Raw genomic sequence first — 15,883 nt, forward strand, 5'->3', positions numbered from 1 at the left:
AAATAATTTTGAATTAATTATTCATTTAGTTAGTTTTTATAATTGCAAAAAAATCTTTTTAATCTCAATAACTTTAAAATATTCCCTTTTAATCCCTAAACATACCATTTTTAATATGTTTTAATCCTACATATATCATCTTAATCCTTTTTAGTTTTTACATAAAGGACTAAAAGGAATTAAAAAATGATATATAAAAAAATTAAAATGAAATATTTTTAAGTAAGGAAACTTAAGGAAAAAGTTTTACAATTACAAGGATCAAATAAGTAACTAAATATGATATTTTAATAACATGTGTATGATTGATGATGAAATTAAACTGAATCTTAGATATGCAAGACGAATTTGAACTACTATTATTAATTTATGACAGAAGCTTGCTGGAATACTATAAAATTGTGTAAAATTGTGTATTTATTATTTTTATGATAATGATTAAGGTTAATATTATTTAAAATAAAAATTATTTTTTAATTTTATGCATAAAAATAGTAAATATTTTTAAAAAATTAAATATTTAAACAATTACAAAAGAAGAAAAAAAATCTTCTTTAATATGTTTCTGGATCCGTCATGTGGGGGGCTGTACTTCTAAGGCTCTGACACCCATGAGCCATAAAATCTATATTAATAACAAAATTGTATTAGTCTTCTAGTTTTATCACTCTCTCCTTAAAATTATATCTTACTAATTTTCTCATTTCCATCCTAAACTTCAAGACCAACAAACTAGTACAGGGTGCAAAATTGCAAACTGTAGGCCCAAGAGAACAACCAGCCCATACAAACAATTTGGGTTAGTCAAACTTTTTTAATGCAGTTTGCAATGGGTAGGAATGAACCTGGACTGATCCAGCCTGTGGTGAGTATTCGGCTGTTGTTACGCGCACCCATCATATTTACTGGTACACCCCAGCAAAACTATGAAATTTTATTTCTGTCCTTCAATAAAGCTGATACGGATTGGTGAATCCGTAAGTCTCATACGAACGGACTGGCCAATCCGTATGAGACTTACGGATTGACAATCTATATTGGACTTATAGATTCATCAATTCGTATTGACTTTATGAAAAGATAAAAATAGAATTTTACTATTCTGCTGGATGTACTAGCAACTGTGATAGTGTGTGTAGCAACATACTTATATTTGATGTGTTCCAAGTTTAATATGTTTGCTTGAGAAGTTTTGATAACAGGTCTAGAAGACAGCATTGATTGTTCCACGTGAAGGTTTTAGCCTAAAACTTTGTGACATGGATTTCTTTTTTATTATGTTTGCCTTCATTGATTTAGTGGTTTAATTACATTTTATAGTCAAACTATATAACTTCTTGAACAAGAAATCAGACTCTGAGAAATTTTGGAAGTTTAACCTGTTCAGATTCTGATTATTAAAATTGCAACATGATCATCAATTTTAATTAGCCTTGTGTGCCACTTTCGTCTGGGTTGTTCATGAGCTTGAATAGTTTTGTACGTCTAGTCCATTGCCCAGTAATCAAAATCTCTAATAAGGAACCTTGGTGTCTGCAATACGTGAAATGTAATTTACAAGTGCTGCAACTTCTTTTGTTGGCCCTTTTCCAGTGCTACGCCCTTCGAGTTTGAAGAAGAAGAAGAAAAAGTTATAATTTTACTTCATCTTTAATTCTTTTTATAAAAAATAACATAATATTATTAATTAAGGGTAACACAAAAGTACCAATTACAAAATAAGAAACACCATTTAATCATGAAATGGTGATCTCCCCTCAACAATGAAATTGTTCATCTTTACTTCTTGATCTACAATTTTGATCAATCATCTTATTAAGGACATCAAAATTATAATTCAACCTAATAATAATAATAAATAACGTAGAATTTAGATGGAAATATTAACATATGTACCATCAAATTGATGATAAACCTTAAACAATACAATTCTCAAAAATTTAATGCCGGGAATCTTATATATATAACTCCAAAAAGTGGAAATAAGTTGTTATTAGATAGGCATGGTAACACGATGAGTGAAGGATGAGTTTTCAACGACATAAAATGTAGTGGCAAAGGACAGCAAACTAAGCACGGATTCATGCATGGACGACCGAATCCATGTCCTTTTTTAGATAAACTAATTAATGTGCATTATTTTGGAGTGCCCTCCAATAAATCTAATAATCCAATAAATACAATAAACAAATAAGGAATAATGGTCACCTCTCCATTGATAAACGTTTAAGTTTTTTGTTTTTACCCCTAATAAGAACAATTAATTATGGAATTTAAAAAATATAAAATAATGTTAAGTGTTGTAAACAAGTTTAAAAAAAATCCCTAAACTACAGAATATAATAGAATTTAAATTGTAGTATGTATTAATTTGTAAAAAAAAAATGTTTTTAAAATAAAAATAACACAATTTTTTTAAGAAATAAAAAGAAAATATATTAGGTTTAAATCAACTTTAGCCTCCTTTTCAAAATCCATAATTTTGGTCTCCCATGTTATAAAATCTGTTATTTTAGTTTTTTTATTTTAAAATATAGATATTTAATTTCTCACTTGTAAAATCTACTATTTTAGTAATGTTGTGAGTTTGAAAGTATTACAGTTTACATATTAATGTTGACTACAACGTAGATTAAACAAATAATTTTGTGTTATATCACTAAATATGAATCACATCATGTTAATTTATAACCAATCAATATTTTTCAAATTTAATGAAAAAATTAAAATTGTAAATTTTAGAAAATTGGATGACTAAATATTTTTATTTTAAAATAGGGAGATAAAAATTATGAATTTTAAAAAATGTGAGGATTAAATTGTCTTTATTTTAAAGTAGGACCACCAAAATTATAATTTAAAAAAAATAAAAAAATCAAAATTGAATTGAATTGAATTATTATTGATAGGAGCTTTGTTAGAGCACAAGATGTGCCCATCACTAACCCAAAAAGATCCGACATGTTTTCACCATGTTCAATGATTTTGCATATAGAAAAGTGCACAATTTTTGTTCGTAGATGGAGCACAACTTAATCAAATGGAGAGTATAATATTTGTTAAATCATAGAACATAATTGTTTATTCATCTCATATACTTCTTTGGAGATAATCCTTCGTATATACTTATTTTTTCTTGTTTCAGCTGATTTTGTTTCTTTTCATTAATTTTTTTTTGCACTAATGTAACGTATAAGGATGCTTTGAAACAAGGGTTAGAGATGTGTATGACATGGTTTGGCACAGTGATCTTGACATGAACGGTTTTTAGAAATTAAACTTATTGTATTTTAGGATGAGTTAAATTTTGGTGTTTTATATTTCTTAAAAGTATTATTTTTTGCTTAATTGTATGGTTTGTCCCTTGGATTCTTTAATTGATTTTTTTTTTTTAAGAAGGAAGCATCAAGATTGAGTAAAGCATCCCAGCTAAGGTCAGCACCCAAGCAATTAATTAATCACACCTCCATTCTTCCCAAATGTATTTGGATACAACAAGCTAGCAAATAAATCTGCACAATAATTTCTTTCTCTATAAATATGGGTTGCTTTGAAAGAAAAAAAAAAAACTTGATTTAATGTATAAAAAATTAGCACATTTAGTCTACAAATCTCATGGACTAAACCTGGGTTTTAAAAAAAAAAACATGTATAACAAGGGAAGAGACACTATTTGAACGACTACGTCAATTACACCCAAACTGTTAATTTGTCGTCCACTCACTCCCAGTAGCAAATATAGCCCTTAGAATATATCCCACTTACAACAACTTCACCGCAAAATTCTTTTGCGCCAGTTGGACTTACATTTGATTCAATTCGGTTGAGGCAAACGGGCAAACAACTTCTTTTTATCCTTGCCCTATTTGAAAGATGACATTTTCACATAGATGATACATGGCGGCTAAGCTTTTTGAGAGTTTCTTGACAGAAAAAAAACTCTATATTTTTAGTAAAGAAACTCTCAGAACAACTTATGCCTTATATCCAAACAGGTACTGTGTAGCTTTCTACCTCAAAATAAATACAATACAACACCAAACACTATTGAATTAGTGAGTTGGAATATTAGATAGACGTACAAAAAGTTATCTTTTCAAGTTTCAACAAATGGGAGATCTAAGTAATTAGGTCCACCTATATTGGTTGTGATTGCATAGTTGAAGGCATCAAAGAATCATGATGTATATAACACCTACAATAGGGTGGATGGAATCTTCTAAAAAACTTATCAATTATTCTAGAATGAAAATATTTTAAGCAGAAAAACGGAAGAAAAAAAATGTATCCTAATATATATGCATTTATAACCTAGTCAAGATAAATCTATTTCTTCCATTTATAGAGCTTTCTAATGATTATTTTACTTGGTTAACAAACTTCTGATAATTATTCCATCACGCATTATTGGACACATCTATGAAATTAAGATATTTTGGAGTCTAGATGAACTGAAATGTCATAATTTTCATGCACTTAAGAGAGTTTAACTCACCCCTTTCCTTCCAAAGAAAGAAGATATTTCAATCACACGTATCTTGCAGACATCACTGAACATACAAAGTGCATAACTCTCTGCACTCAGCTTCCACACTAACACATGCAACAGAAGTCTCATGTCCAAGATTATCATATGGAGATAAACCATAAAAAAGGATAAATTGTATAAACATCCCACAAAAGTGGCATGTTAACTGAAAATTGAAAATGTCAGGATATACCTACTCTCTCTAAGAATCTCAACATGATTCCTATCTAACATGAGGGCATAGACTCTGTGGAGCATCATATAATATATAATGCTAAGCCAGATTCTGTATGTTGCTCTGCACACAAATTATATAATAACAACCCTTTCTTGAAAAATAAATAAAATTACAAATATGCTTTCAGAAAATGGGGCTAATGTCCAGCAGAATGTATATCTTACAATATCCTTTTATTTTTATCTCCAAAAGAATGGAGAAAAAAAAAGAGTGCAGATCAAACACTTAGGTGATTTTATAGCTGAAATTTCAGAAGAGGTGATGTAGTAGAACGCAAGCTATTAAGGGTTAAGTGTTTGTGAGTGGAGGATGGAAGTTAAAAGAGAGTAGGGAAGATGAAAATTGGTGGAGATTTACTGATGTGGCCATTGGAGAGAGATTTTCAATGAATGGAAAAGATCTGAGAAGAGATATTGTTGATGAGAAGAAAAGGAATGCTCAGATGCATTGTAGGCGCGTAAGACAGATTAAAGTTTAATATTAGTTTGCATTGTAGGCGCGTATCATTCATAAATGTTAGTTTGCAGGGTAAAGAGGAAACCAGTTTAGATACTGATATCAAATTATATTGAAAGCTAAAAATGTATAAAACTTCCTCCGAGTATAAAAATTGAGTAATCTAGATTCTGCCTGCAAGGGTTGCAGTAACTGTATGGCCATTAGGAAGCCTAACCATTACAGGTTTTATTTTCTTGCATAAAGAAAACAAATGTGGGAAGGCTGTGACATGATCTATGGCTCCAGAATCAAGGATCCACTCATCTTGGCTAGTCTTGCTAACACTACAAGTAATAGATAATATACTACCTTTGTTAGTGACTATACCAATTTGATTTATTTGTGAATTGCTTTGAGTTGGAGCTTGTTGTTGCAGCAATGACATCAAGGCTTTATATTGTTGAGTGGTTAATCTTACATTTTCCTTTTGTGTCTCTTGATTTCGATCTAAGGGTGAACCATTACCTTCTTCCCTTATAGTATTGACATTGTTGATGTTTGGATTTTGTACCTTGTATAATTTGTGTCCAGGTGGGTACCCATGCTTCTTGTAGCAGTCATCTATAGTATGGTTAGAAAGACCACAGTGTGTGCAAACCTTGTTTCCTCTTGCTCCAAAGTTTCCTTTGCCGGAATTGCTTTGAGTTCCCTTTCCCCTTTTGAAGGATAATTATGAGGTGGACCATTCTTCCTATAGCATCTATCAATAGTGTGATTATCTTTCCCACAATAGGTACATGAAGGCCTAGAATTCGATGAATTGTTGCCAGCTGCATTGATCAGACTCATGCTTCCTGTTGATTCATTGCTATTGATTTATCTTTCCTGTTGAACAACATATGAGAAAACCTTGGCTATGTTTGATAATGGGTCCATCATTAATACATTGGATCTCACAGTATTGAATTGATCATTTAAACCTCTAAGAAACTGCATTATACGATTTTGTTGCTTTCTTTCTATCATACTAGTAAGAGCATCACATACACACTTTGGATCACATGAACATGTTGGATCAGGCCTGTAACTTTCCAATTCATCCCAAATAATTCTCAATTTTGTGAAGTAATCGGTAATGCTTTGATCACCTTGTTTGATAGAAGTCATTTCTTGCTGCAATTCTGAAATTCTCAGCAGATCTCCTTGTGAGTATCTTGACTTTAAATCCTTCCAAATGTATCTTGCATTATCCATCCACAAGATACATTGCCTTATCGAGGGTGAAACTGAGTGGACAAGTCAGGAAACCACCATATTGTTGCATCTCCTCCAAGCTGCATAAAGAGGATGATTTGATGCACACTTTTGGATTGACCCATCTATGAATTCGATTTTGTTTTTCGCACTTGATGCAGTAAGCATCGAATGACTCCATGAGTTGTAGTTTGTTGGATCAAGAACTGCAGAAACCAGTGCATTTGCAGGATTTTCACCTGGATGAAGGTAGTATGGGCTATGGATATTCAGGGATAGGTCTTGTGGAGAAATTTCGTAGGTCATAATGAGGAAACAAAAGAAAAGAAAAGATTCAAGTTCAAGATCAGGGAGTGGCACAGCAGAGCACTAGTGCTGTGATACCATCATAAACCTTGTGTCTGTTGAATGCAGAACTAACCAAGTAAACTTGGAGGAAAAACTTAGAAGAAAAAGGAATGAAGTTCTATGTATTGAAAGATTAATTCTGAAAATTACATTTTGATTTGTACAAATGATTATATATACATATATACAACAATCAACTTTCAAGTGACTATTAGTTTCAACCAACTAAATTAACTTCTAACTAACTAACAACTAAATTAACTTAACTTTCAACCAACTAACTAATACTAAGACTAATTGTAATTTCATGCCTACAAACAATCAAAATTGTTGTATATACATTTGTCAATCCTAGTTGTCATTTAAGGTTAACAAACAACCGAATTTATTGTATATTTTATTTTTCTTATGCTACTCGTGAGAAAGAAATATTGTTTGTCTCGAGTGTCTACCCTCTCTTTTATAATAATTACTATAAAAAAAACAAAGAAAATTAGATAATAAACATTTCAATCTATAACTTTTGTCTATGTATAGATTACATCATCGTTAGAAAAATTGAACCACTTTTGGAATTCGGTTTAACGTACTTAACAATATAAAAAAATGTGTTTATAAACAGTATAATTGCAAACAGATATGTCAAGTCAAGCGTCAATTGAGAAATTAACTATAGAAATAGAAAATGGTGATTTTCGGGTTTCTACAGCAACAATAGTGTATATAACGAACAACCATAAAATATACTGTGCTAAACATTAACAGTTGATTTAACTTGGTTTTACGAAAGTAACATGCCTAGCTTTGACGATCTATTTCTTTTTATTATGACATTTATTCTTTAATTATCTATCATACCATACATGTATTGCAATTATTTTTTATCCTTTTTAAAGACATGACGTATTGGTAGAAGGCAATAGCTGTACATGAACATGAACTACTTTAACTCTTATTATTTTTCGATTACAACATTACACTCTTATGATCACGTGTCGGTTTTCAAAACCACAAGCATCTTACAACAGTGTGTATGCTGAGAATTGAGAACTACTGCAGCTTCTCTACCTTGAAGGAAATAAACAAACTAAGATGATGCATCTCTTTTATACAATAATAATTCTAAAAAAAAATCAAACCAAATTAAATAATAAATTCAATCTATAATAGATTTTGTTACTGTATAAAAATTACACCATCGTTAGAAATTTTTTTATCACTTTTGCAATTTGGTTAAAAAGAATTGTGTTCAGAAACAGTATAATTCTGCAATGATGATTTTAAATAGACTATATGAAAAGTTAAGCGTCGATTGATCATTAACTAGAAATGGTTATTTCCGGGTTTCTGCATGCTGCAGCAACAATAGTATTTTTTTTATAGGCAAATATGATTATATATATTAATAATGAAATAACTGATTGGTTCATAAGAAGTGCAGCAACATTAGTATAACAACCATAAAAACATACTAAACATTAACAGCTGCTAATTAAGCTTGGTTTTACGAAAGTAACATGCCTTTGACGATATCATTTCTTTAAAGTTAAAATTTACTTTTGAATTTTAATCTTTTAAAAAATTTCAATTTAATCTTTTCATATTTTAAGCTGAATCAAAGTAATTCTTTTATTTATTTAAAATTGACAGTCACTAATAATATAAAAATATCCTTTTTCCTCCTCTCCCTCTACACGCTTCCCTCTTCTCTCTTCCCTAGCTATCTCCTTCCTGGTGAGTTGTCTCCCTCCTTTCCAACTAAACATCACCATTAACCAATTAACTTACGTGAAACTAATTTTTTGAAGTAACACGTCTCTCACGATCATTAATTTTCCTCAAATACAAGCCCACAAAACTTAATCTTATTAGAAATGTTAAAAACATATTTTTTTTAATAGATTCTTTTGAACACTTTTTTATTAGTTAAATTTTTTTAAAAATCATAAAATATGAAGATGTTTATAAATTATGTTTGGTCTCAATTCTTAATCGATGAGACCTTTGACACATCAAAACAAGTCCCCTAATTAATACAGGCAAAGTGAGCAATAGTGGTGTTGCCGTTCGGGTGCCAATATTCCTATACCTTAAATTTGTTAGCATTATTAGGGTCATCACATCTAAGGTATTATCCATTTTGGTGACTGATAATTGGTTAAGGTATTGTTCTTAAAAGCAGTTACTGCTAAAAAAGGATTTTTTATATTGATTATTTGACACTTTACAACGGTTTTTAACCGTTTTTGAAATCTTTATCGTGAAAAATCAACATTTTTCATGATGATTTTTGAATTGTCTTAAAAACTTATTTTTTTACATCAGTTTGCATAAAAATATTCTAAAATATCTTTTTTTTTGTTTTAAAAATGTAAAAAATTAAGGATTCTAAAAAATCCATCTTAAAATATGTTATTTTTCCATTAAAAATATAACAATTTAAAGACGATTTTTTTGAAGAAAAAAAAAACCTTTCCAAAACAATTTTTGCAAACCGAAGTTATTTATTTTTTATTTCTTGTTTGTTTTACATACAGGTCTAAAGCTATGGCACTAAAACCTACATAATTCTAATCCAATAGTATATAATTGTTTAAAACAAATAAAGTTATTTCATTAAAATCCAAACTTTAAAACTTTAAAAGTATAGTTAGAGACCAAAATCATAATAGAAAAAAATTAAAGTGACAAATATATATTAGAATCAAATACATATATATGTACGTAGTTTCATCACATCACTTCAAATACAATCTCCTCTATAAAGTTAAATATTTTATTGGAAATCTTGGCATCAAAGTTTCATTACACCAAAATATATGTAATTTGATGTCAAATCACATTCTAACTAAATTATCTAGACTATGTTCAATTTAACACTAAGGCCTGGGAATACGGAGGCTAGTCATCTTCTCTAATTCTTCAATCATGCCAATTCTTCTGCAAAATTTAAAAATTCAAACCTATCACAACCATAAAAAAATTAATACATTAATTAATTCATCTTATCAATAAAAAAATCAACGGATTATCATCCTGAAGTGTCTAGGGGAATATTATTATTCTGTGCTCAAAACCTTTTCTTTTAATCTTAACATCTTATTATTTTACTAAAAGTGGAAAAAGCAGTTATCATGGATCAATAATTCGCTAAAAAGTTAAACTAGCCTTTATATACATGCTTAGAAAGGGTCGCACAGTTTTTCTATCTTCATCTCATTGCTGAAAACAAAGAACTCATATATGCTCTCAATTCAGTTTTTTGTGGAGAGGTTGCATAGCTCAGTTTATCTTCTAATAACATCACTAAAATTCTGTAATAATAACCTTAAAGTACACGACATGCATGTGTACAGTTCATTTTCAACTGCACAATAGTTTTCTAGACAGTACTAAGCCCCTTTCTCTATTTTAGTAAAAGATTAACGCATATGAGAAATATTATGCACAAAAACTAACTTCTCTTTCTATCAAGATCTGCATCAGCATATCTGACATTGGGTTGCTTGAATTCAGTAATCCGTCCAAACCTTCATAAGTAAATATTGGCATAAGTGAATCGTAAATCAAGCATTTAAAATCTTATTACTGATCCTTAGCTCAAACTTAAAATTTGAAACTCATAAAAAGAGGGGGAGAAGAGTGTATGAAAAGCAAGGGACCAGAGTAAGGGAAAAGTACTGGGGTATGTATAGGAGTCTGACAAATTTTAAATCAAAAGTAATGTTCATTTCTAACAAATTTAAAGAGGGAATGGGAAGCTTCTTTCAGCTGTTATTTCATCTCTGTATGTAGACCATGAAGTAAATGCCCCAGCAGCTCATACTGAGAACGTGATTTATCATCAACTACAAATACTTGCACTGTATTGCCAACTTCAATCCAACTACAACCTGGCTGCTTCTTTAACCCCTTGTCCTTCATTTTCATCCTAATGTTGGCAGCTTCTTTCCATTTCCCTACTGAAGCATACATATTTGAAAGTAATGAATGGGTGCCTGCATTCTATGGTTCAATTTTTAAAAATTTTCTCAGCTACAAGCTTCCCAATATCAACATTTCCGTGCACATTACATCTAGCAAGGAGCACTCCCCAAACAGTCAATGGTGCCTCTTCCCCAAGCCCCTCAATGATATTGAAAGCTTCTTTCAGCCTTCCTGTACGACCACAAAGATCAACCAAACATGCATAGTGATCTTCTCTGAGTTGTATAGATCTGTTTTTCAGAATCTCATCAAAGTATTTAAGTCCCTCCTCAACTAAACCAGTATGACTGCAAGCCCTGAGAAGTCCAACAAAGGTGACATCATTAGAACAAACACCTAATTCTTGCATTTCATTAAATAGATTAATTGCCTCCTTGCCATACCCATGGTGGGCATAGCCAGCAATCATACCATTCCAAGATATCAAATCCCTTTGGCTCAATAACCCATCATCAAACATCTACTTAGCAGAATGCAACTCACCATATTTCAAGTACATATTTATCAGTGTACCACATATGTGCTATCCTGAAAAACTGTCTTACTTATCATTTGGTGAATTTGTTGTCCCTCAGTAAGACCAGCTAAGTCACTACAAGCCCTTAGCAGTCACAAAAGTTCCAGTGTTGGGTTTTAACCCATCGGTAGCCAGCATTTTGTTAAATACCTTCAATGCTTCTTCACTTAGCCCATGTTGCACATACCCCATCATCATTGCAGTCAAAGTAATGACATTCTTCTCTCGCATTTCACCAAACAATTTCTCTGCATAATTTAACTTCCCATTCTGAATGAAACCCGTGATCATGGTATTCCATGAATGCATGTCCCTCTCAGGCAATCCCTGAAACAACTCCAGAGCCTCATGCAACCTCCTATTCTGTGCATGACCCATGATCATTGCATTCCAAGAAACCACATTCTGAACAGGCATCTGATCAAAGAGTGCTGAGCATCCTCAACTCTCCCCTTTTTCAACAAACCCGCAACCATGGTAGTCCAAGAAACCACATCCCTTTCATTCATCTGATAAAAAAATCCTGTGCGTCCTCAATACTCCCACATTGCACCAATGTCGTGATGATTGTGGTCCAAGAAACAACATCTCTCTCCGACATTCTGCTGAACAAGTCCAAAGTCAGCTGGGTGAGGCCATTCCTCTCATGCCCATCAATCATCGTGTTCTAAGACACGACGTCCCTCAGTGGCATCTCATAAAACAACCTCTCAGCTTCCTTAACTTGATTGAACTTGATGTACCCATTAGCCATGGCTGTCCAAGTGACCACATTTTTCTTGGCATCCCGTCTATCAAACAGCTTCCTGGCCTCCCTGATCATGCCATACTTTAAGTACCCAGTTATCATTGTGGTCCACAGACCAATGTCCCATTCAGGCATTTCGTCGAACACCTTGCGTACGTTGTCGATTTTGCCTTCCTTGCAGAGCCTGGAGATAAAGACATTGCAGCGTTTCATTTCCGTGTGAAGAGTGATCGTGAATGTGAACCTGCTTAGCGATTTGGGAAGGTGCAACAAAGTGAATGATAAATGATGTAGCAGCTTCTTCGTGCTTCAACGATAGAGTGGCTGTGAATTGTGATTTGAGCAACACAAATTATAAACTCTAATAAAAGTTAGACCAACTTTTTTACTTACTTTTTTTTAGCACTACTTGACTTATGTTTACTAATTTATATATAAAGATATCAATCTCATTAGTTTTCTTTTAAAATCATGAAGGTTTATGTTTTAAATTTTTTCTTGAAGTTAAAACACACTCACACCATATAGTGCTTTCTTCTCGACAAATAATTTTTTAAATGTTAAAAATAAAAATTATTTTCAAAAAATAAGAATACAAAATAAACACTCAAATCAAGGCTACTTATTTTTTTCACATTTCCTGTCTTTTTTTATTTATTTATTGAATAGCATCCCCTATCCTAAAGTCCTACCTTTGAGTCCTTTTTTTTAATTGTTACAAAAGTTTAGGAAATGAGAAATTGCTTTAAGTTGAAGCTAAAATTAAAACATGACACGAAGAATGTAATTAATTAATTATTTCAACTAATTAATTTATAATTTGTTTGACTTGTTTACAAACATTTTATCAAAATAAATTTTTTTAATAAGTGAATTATTTTAACCTCAACTTTTTAAAAAAATCATGTATTCCTCATTTAATATAATATTGGATAAGTTTGTTTAGGCTTATTTTTTTCTAAAACATGTTTATTCTAATCAAATAAGTAATTTTATGTCTTTTTAATGTGTTTGTTTAAAAAATATAATTTTTTTATTTTATTTTAAGAAGTAAATCTTACCTGCTTATTAAATCAATATTTATTTTAAAAAAAATATTTATTTTAAGTTTAAAAAAACTGGTCCATTATTCATTTAATAAAAAATCCTTAAATTAATTTATCTATTTTCATTAGTATAATATTTTTTACTTTTAAGAAAACATTTTAATCTTAAAATTAAAAAATATAATAATTTAAAATTATTTAAAAAACTAAAAATATATAATTATATAAAAATATACTATATACACTTTATTTGCAAAATAAAAAATAATTTATATTAAAAATATGCAAATATGTATCTTTATACTTATCAATCAATCAACAATTTAATTTTATCAAATATTTTTAATTTAATAAATTACATTAATAGATTTCAACTAACAATTAAAAGTTTGTTTTTTTTATACTATAGTTTTAGTCCCTACAATTTGTAGGGTGTAATCGAAATTGTTACCCATGTAAAACCATCCCCCACACGCTGTTCAAATGCTAAATTCCCATCCCCATGAAGATATTTCCTTCATACATACATAGCAATGTTTGACTACAAAGTACAAACTATAATTGATAAGGCACATGGAGACATCCTGTTACCAATCACTATTAGCTATATAATTCCAATGAAGCTTTAAAAGCAATATCTGTTCTGTTGCGTATGCAACATAAACACTTCCAATTATTCTTTTTTTTATTAATTATTCCTCAAATTGTTGGATAACATAGTGACAAAGAAATCCACTTGCAGACAGCTAGATGCACATGGAATTATGATTTTTCTTTCTTGCAATTATATGGCATAATAAAACATATATATACAAGCAATTGAATTGCTTTTATTTATAGTCCAAACTTATTTTCCATTGACTGTAAATCTATGTAACTCAGGGTGGAATAGACAATGTTCAATTATATTCAACATTCACAATGTAGTTTATTTGAAAACAATCAAAGAATAAAAGAATGGTTAACAATCTAAGTAAATTTAATTAAGAGATAAAGGGGTTTTGAGCTAGTGAGCTAGTCGACTTGTTTGTCATTGGTATGTTGGGGTTCCCATTTCCCACCTAATTTTTCTATTTGGTAAGAATGTTAAGAAGCAAAACTCTTGTGTGGATCAAACGTCTGAACATGCACTCCAACTCCACCTCAAGATCTTCTATGGCCATCCTAATCCCTGCTAACCTTTTGTTTTCACTTTGAAGCACCATGGCATCATAATAGATCATATCATCTGAACAACAATGCAAACTCACACGCACAAGCTTTGATGTGAAGGACCTTAATTTCCCTGATTTTGTATCCAACCAAGGTGAGGAAACAAGGGACAAAAGTGATTCCACAATACAAATGCTGGTCATCCTCACTTCTCTTAGCACATCAACAACCAACACTAGCTTTTGTTCATTAATCATTGGAGGGTGCATGGTGGCTGTTTGACTCTTCATACCCTTCTTCAACCACTTCAACCACTTCAATGTTTCTTTCTTCAGTTTCTTCCTATAGCAATTGTAGGCTGCAATTTTTTCTTCAATTCCTGGATCACCAATGCTTGCTCTACGCAAAGTGAATTGAAGTTCTTGGAGGTGCTCTTTTACTAGCAAGAGAACATCTTTTGAGATGCCACAAACCTCCAACATCCTCAGAGATGACTCTGACACATCATCAAACCATTTTTCTTCTGTTTGATGGACAATAGCTTGTTGAACCATTGGAGAATGGAGAAGGTTGTTTGCTGAATTGTGCAAGTCTTTAAGTGCAACAAAATCAAGGGGTGCCATAACTTAACTGGAACAAATAAAGGGTTAACTTCCACTATGTGAGAAAATCAAGGCTAGTAGAAAGCTTTTTCTTTTCTTTTTTGTTTATCAAGTCAAGGCTAGAAAGCTAGTACTATGGTATAGGCTCATAGGGTGCTTCAAGGGGTTTATATACATTGTAGTAAAGCTTAAAAAAATTATTTTAATTAGATCTAAGATTCAGAAGAGGAAGCAAAAGTGAAGGTACGGAATTGAGAATAGTGGTAACAGCTAAGGTACTAGTTTGTCCAAAGGAACCTTCCCTTTGTGTGGATATGTTTGAGGTTATAGGATACTGTTGTTGAATATTAGAGCAACATGATTAACAAACAATACATGCACGAGAGAGGATGCACCCGTGCATGCCAACCTGTGATACATCATACTATAGCTACTTAGGAGCTGACAAAATGTCGTTCAAACATGAAGCTTGGAACATATTATATAAGGAATGTGAAAATACTAAGATGTTAGATTAGAAAAAAAGATATGGTGTGCTTAAGCATGGGTTGCTGACAACTGTGCTTTGTGTTTTGTTTTCTAAATGCACGACATAGTTTTAGAAAGGACTAAAGTTGCCGACTTCAAAGCGGACCTTATAATTCATTTCATACTTTGCATGTAGGACAAGCTATAATTTTAAAATTTTAATAGTATGTAAATAAAATTGATGCCAATCTTTTTAAAAGCTTGACCAAATCGTACATCTAATTTAATACATTTTCTGCTTTAATTAGGGTTCTATTCTATCACAAAAATACAGGGGCTGTTATTTGCATTCCAATTTTTACTCTTCACACCTCTTATTATTTCAAACATTTTAAAAGAAATTGGGCCCATAGCCCAACTGACACTAGTTTACTTTTTCTGAAGGTGAGTCATTGTTGCGTTATTGGTTGAGAATCTGAAACCCTAGGAAGAGGAGGAAGATGATCTTCTTGAGGAACAAGCACATCATGATTACTCCACCAAGTACCGCTACTAGT

The 15,883-nt window shown here is 31.3% G+C and overlaps 1 pseudogene; it reads right to left on the minus strand.

Annotated features, from left to right (window-relative positions):
- Positions 1–10,279: 10,279 nt before the first annotated feature.
- On the minus strand, positions 10,280–14,879 carry LOC114420667 (annotated as a pseudogene).
- Positions 14,880–15,883: the final 1,004 nt, after the last annotated feature.

Source organism: Glycine soja, chromosome 7, assembly GCF_004193775.1.
Source record: "Glycine soja cultivar W05 chromosome 7, ASM419377v2, whole genome shotgun sequence".
NCBI lineage: Eukaryota > Viridiplantae > Streptophyta > Magnoliopsida > Fabales > Fabaceae > Glycine > Glycine soja.